The sequence below is a fragment of the Dicentrarchus labrax genome, unplaced genomic scaffold (genome assembly GCF_905237075.1).
Source record: "Dicentrarchus labrax unplaced genomic scaffold, dlabrax2021, whole genome shotgun sequence".
Lineage (NCBI taxonomy): Eukaryota > Metazoa > Chordata > Actinopteri > Moronidae > Dicentrarchus > Dicentrarchus labrax.
The window spans coordinates 27,774,983-27,780,982 of NW_026136707.1; positions in this window are offsets into that span (position 1 = coordinate 27,774,983).

The window sequence follows — 6,000 nt, forward strand, 5'->3', positions numbered from 1 at the left end:
AGGGAGATTTAGAATAGATAAAAATGTGTGATTAATTGTGATTAATTGCGAGTTAACTATGACATTAATGCGATTAATCACGATTAAATATTTTAATCGTTTGACAGCACTAATAAAAACCTAATAAAAATAAAACTAACTCCTCAGTAGCACAAAATAAGAGAATGAAATGTGAACTGTTAAATATCAGGTCTCTGTCCTCTAAAGCTGTTCTAGTGAATGAATTAATATCAGATTATGATATTGATTTACTTTGTCTTACTGAGACCTGGTTGTCCCACGAGGAGTATGTTAGCCTAAATGAATCCACCCCCCCAGTCATATTAATACTCACATTCCTCGAGGCACAGGCCGAGGAGGTGGAGTAGCAGCCATATATGATTCGAGCGTTTTAATGGACCCTAAACCTAAACTAAATTATAATTCATTTGAAAGCCTTGTTCTTAGTCTTTCTCACCCAAACTGGAAAACACTGCAGCCAGTTCTATTTGTTATAGTGTAGTTGGAGTTTTTATCAAGTTTAGTCCTTAAATCAGATAAAGTAATTATTGCACGGGATTTTAATATTCATGTGGATGTTAACAGTGACAGCCTTAGTAATGCATTTATCTCATTAATAGACTCAATTGGCTTCTGTCAGAGTGTAAATAAACCCACTCATTGTTTTAATCACACTCTTGACCTTGTTCTATCGTATGGGATTGATATTGAACATTTAATAGTCTTCCCACATAATCCTTTTCTATCTGACCATTATTTAATAACTTTTGAATTCATACTATTAGATTATAAGCCATTAGGCAAAACTTCCTACAGCAGATGTCTATCTGACAGTGCTGTAGCTAAATTTAAGGAGGAGATTCCATCAGTGTTTAATTCAATGCCATGTCTGAATACAACAGAATCCTATAATAACTTTAGTCCCTCCAAAATTTATCATCTTGTTAATAGTGCTGCAGGCTCACTACGAACAACATTAGATTCTATCGCTCCTATAAAAAGGAAAATATTAAAACATAGGAGACTAGCACCATGGTACAACCACCAAACCCGCCAATTAAAGCAAAAAGCCCGGAAATCTGAAAGGAAATGGCGCTCTTCGAAATTCTTACAATATCGCTCAATTTAATGCTAGAGGAGCCTATTATTCAGCACTAATAGAAGAAAATAAGAACAACCCCAGGTTCCTCTTCTGCACTGCAGCCAGGCTGACAGAGAGTCACAGCTCCATTGAGCCACATATCCCATAACCTTAAGCAGCAACAACTTTATTCAATTCAATTCAATTCAATTCAATTTTTATGAGCTTCTTTTACAATAAAATTATTACTATTAATGACAAAATTAATAACCAAATGCCCTCAACAGGTATCACTGTCTCTCCAAGTTCAGGAACTTTAACTAATGTAAAATCATATATATATTTAGACTGTTTTTCTGCTATCAATCTTCATCAGTTCATCTAAGCCATCAACCTGTCTGTTAGACCCCATCCCAACTAGGCTGCTTAAAGAAGTCGTACTTAATTGGCACTTTTTTACTGAATATGATCTTTCTTTATTGTCAGGATATGTACCACAGTCCTTTAACGTAGCTGTAATTAAACCCCTTTTTAAAAAGCCCGCTTAAACCCAGGGGTTTTCGCCAAATACAGACCGATTTCTAACCTCCCCCTCCTCTCTAACATTCTGAAAAAAGTAGTCGCCAAGCAGTTGTGTGACTTTTTACATAGCAACAGCTTATTTGAGGATTTTCAGTCAGGATTTAGAGTTCATCACAGCACAGAGACAGCTCTGGTTGAAGTTAATAATGACCTTTTGATTGCTTCCCACAATGGACTTGTCTCTGTACTTGTATTATTAGATCTTAGTGCTGCATTTGACACCATTGACCATAATATTCTTTTCCAGAGACTTGAGCATCAAATTGGCATTAAAGGAACCGCACTAAGCTGGTTTAGATCATACTTATCAGATCGTTCTCAGTTTCTACTAGTTAACGATAAATCTTCCATAAATACTACAGTAAGTCATGGAGTTCTACAAGGTTCTGTACTTGGACCAATTCTATTCACTTTATATATGCATATATGCTCCCCTTAGGCAACATTATTAGGAATCACTCCATTAACTTTAATTGTTATTTCAGTTCAATTCAATTCAATTTTATTTGTATAGCGCAAGATCATCACAGAAGTTTTCAAATAGAGCAGGTCTAGACCAAACTCCTTATGCAGATGATACAGTTTTACCTGTCGATCAAGCCCGATGAAATTAACCAATTATCTAAATTACAAACATGTCTTAAGGACATAAAAACCTGGATGAGCTGCAATTTTCTGATGTTAAACTCATTGATATCAATACAGACTTGTCTTAAAATGACCACAAACCACAAAACAATAACTGTGATAGAAACAAACAGTAGTGTGACTCTTGGCTGCAGAGACGAATTTTATAACTGAACTATGAGCAGACAGTGTGGATATCTGAAGTTCTCACACAGATGAAGAAAAAAGGCATTAAAACATTAGACTCAAGGAGGCTAATATTGCCTGGCAGCTAGTCGATATGAAGACAAAACCACCAACTAAAAAGTGGAAAGGCAGCAGAAAACAATATGTTGAGTAGTTGTTTAGTGTGTGAATGTGTATGAATGTGTTTCTGTTTGATGGACTTTGTCATTGCTGAGTGAATGTGTGTGAAAGGGCGAATGTGGCATGTAGTGTAAGTGTGGTCGGAAGACTAGAAAGGTTCTATACAACTACAGGTCCATTTACCATTTGTTTCTTTTTATTTATTATTTGAATCATTCATGTCACTATTGTTACTTGTGATGACCAAATGTTTTTAATAAAGAAGTGTATGTTTAAGTTCATGGGACATGTTTTTTTCACAGATATTGGTATCAACCAAATTCGCTGTTATATTGGCATCCCACGTTCCTGAGATCCTCAGAAGGTTCTTGGGCCCCTGGAAACAACTCCTTACTAAGATACTTTATACTTGTCCGATCATTTGTCACCCATCTGTTTATTGTTATTGAAAATCATAATGACTGCACAGGGACTTTAAAATCCAGATCTCTTTCAGCATCCATGCTGATTGTGTATAGTCTGCAGGTGTTTAACACTGAGGCTGATTTCAGCTCTCCAGGGCTCAGCAGTAACACTACACCCCTTGAAGTGGAAACAGAACAACAGCCTCAGTATTATGTAGTTTGAACTTGACATGTGACTCATTGAGTCTTATCAAAAAAACATGACATTATTGGCCTCCTCTTAATTATTGCATAGGTCTGGCACAGGCTAAATGGCAGTAATGCAGAAAGTATTTCTGCATGAAATTTGCCTTAAATGAGATGATTGCAGCATTATGCAGATAAGTGGCTGCTGCCAAAGCGGATGGAATATTTGTGGAACTGAGAGGATGTGTATCTTCCTTAGTAAACCTGGCTTAGATGCTGTTTATTGCTTTAGGATCCTGATATTCATCTAAATGAGATGGATGAAAACTCATCACATATGATATCTTTGTAGCTCAGCAAACTGCTATTTTACTTGATCTTGATCTGTGTTCTTGCATTGGTGCTGTATGCCTCTGTATAAAAGTGTATGTGACTCTCTCTCCCTCTCTCTTTCTGTGTGTGTGTTGTTCGGGCAGGGCCATGTGAGAGGCAGCAGTGGATTGAATAACTCCCAGCTCTCCCCTGTGGAATGGACCCTCTTATTGAATGGAGCGTTGTCTCTCAGGCTGAGCGCTGGCCTTGATTTGGAGCCAGGAAAGCCAACTGTCCCTGTCCATCAGTATGACGAGCCATGCCGGGGATAAACCCAACGACCTGGCAGAGGGGGGCACAGGAGTGCTGGATAGGGACTGGGCAGAGGGTACTGATGTATGGCAGGCAGAGGGAGGGGTCATGTAGACATGGTGCAAGGTAGCAAGGTAAGATCTAACTTTACTGATCCATTTGAGTCATTCAATTCAATTCAATTCAAGTCAGTTTTATTTGTATAGCGCCAATTCATAACATTATCTCAGGACACTTTTCAAATAGAACAGGTCTAGACCGAACTCCTTATAGCATTATTTACAGAGACCCAACAGTTCCCACCATGAACAAGAACTTGGCGACGGCGGCAAGGAATAACTTCCTTTTAAGAGGCAGAAACCTTGGACAGACCCCTGCACTAGGTGGGTGGTCGTCTGCCTCGACCAATTGGGGTGAGAGAGAGAGAGAGAGAGAGAGAGAGAGAGAGAGAGAGAGAGAGAGAGAGAGAGACAGAGAGAGAACAGAGGTAACGACCGAAGGACAGAGACAGAGACAAAGGTGCACAGCAACAACATTAGCAACAACTACACTAATAGTAGTGACTGATGACAATGAACATGAAGAAGATGATGACAGCGACGACAACGACGACGACGACAACAACAACGATGGGGGACAATGACCAGCGACTACAACAACAATAGCAACCGTAGCAATAATAACAGCAATAATCATAATAATAACAATAAAATCAGTGATATTAGCAATGGGAGTCAAGCAAGACCATGGCAGCAGGCTCCACCAGGATTCAATTCAATTCAATTCAATTCAATTTTATTTGTATAGCGCCAATTCATAACAGAAGTTATCTCAGGACACTTTTCAAATAGAGCAGGTCTAGACCGAACTCTTTAACATTAATTACAGAGACCCAACAGTACCACCATGAGCAAGCACTTGGCGACAAGGGCAAGGAAAAACTGCCTGTTAAAAGGCAGAAACCTAAGACAGATCCTCCGGCTCTAGGTGGGTGGTCGTCTGTCTCGACCAGTTGGGGTGAGAGAGAGAGAGAGAGAGAGAGAGAGAGAGAGAGAGAGAGAGAGAGAGAGAGAGAGAGCGACAGACAGACAGACAGGTGCACAGCAACAACAGTATTGGCAATGGCAGTCAAGCAGGACCATGGCAGGAGGCTCCACCAGGATCCATGAGAACCTGCGAGACGAGAAAGCACAAGAACTCCGGGGAAGAAGTGGAGTTAGTAACATGCATTAAAGGGACATGAATGAGTGCAGAAAGAGAGAGGAAGAGAGTAGCTCAGTGCACCATGGGAAATCCCCCGATAGTCTAGGCCTATAGCAGCATAACTAAGGGATGGTTCAGGACTCACCTGATCCAGCCCTAACTATAAGCTTTATCAAAGAGGAATGTCTTAAGCCTACTCTTGAATGTGGTGAGGGTGTCTGCCTCCCGAACCACAACTGGAAGCTGGTTCCACAGGAGAGGAGCTTGGTAACTGAAGGCTCTGGCTCCTGTTCTACTTTTAGAGACTATAGGAACCACAAGTAGCCCAGCATTCAGAGAACGTAGTGTTCTAGTGGGGTAATAGGGTACTATGAGCTCTTTAAGATATGAAGGGGCCTGACCATGAAGAGCTTTATAGGTGAGGAGGAGTATTTTAAATTCAATTCTACATTTTATAGGGAGCCAATGCAGAGTAGCTAGTACAGGAGAGATGTGATCTCTTTTTCTAGTTCCTGTCAGTACTCGTGCTGCAGCGTTCTGAATTAATTGGAGCGTTTTAATGGACTTATTGGGGCAACCTGATAATAAAGAGTTGCAGTAATCCAGCCTTGAAGTAACAAATGCATGGATTAGTTTTTCTGCATCTGTCTGTGATAGTATGTGTCTAATTTTTCTAATATTACGTAAATGAAAGAAGGCAGTCCTAGAGGTCTGCTTTATGTGGGAGTTAAATGACAAATCCTGATCAAAGATAACTCCAAGATTCCTGACAGTGGTGCTAGAGGCCAAGTTAATGCCATCTAGAGTGACTATATCTTTAGACAATGAGTCTCTAAGGTTTTTGGGGCCAAGAACAAGAATTTCGGTTTTTTCTGAGTTTAACATCAGAAAATTGCAGGTCATCCAGGATTTTATGTCCTTAAGACATGTTTGTAATTTAGATAATTGATTAATTTCATTGGGTTTGATTGATAGATATAACTGCGT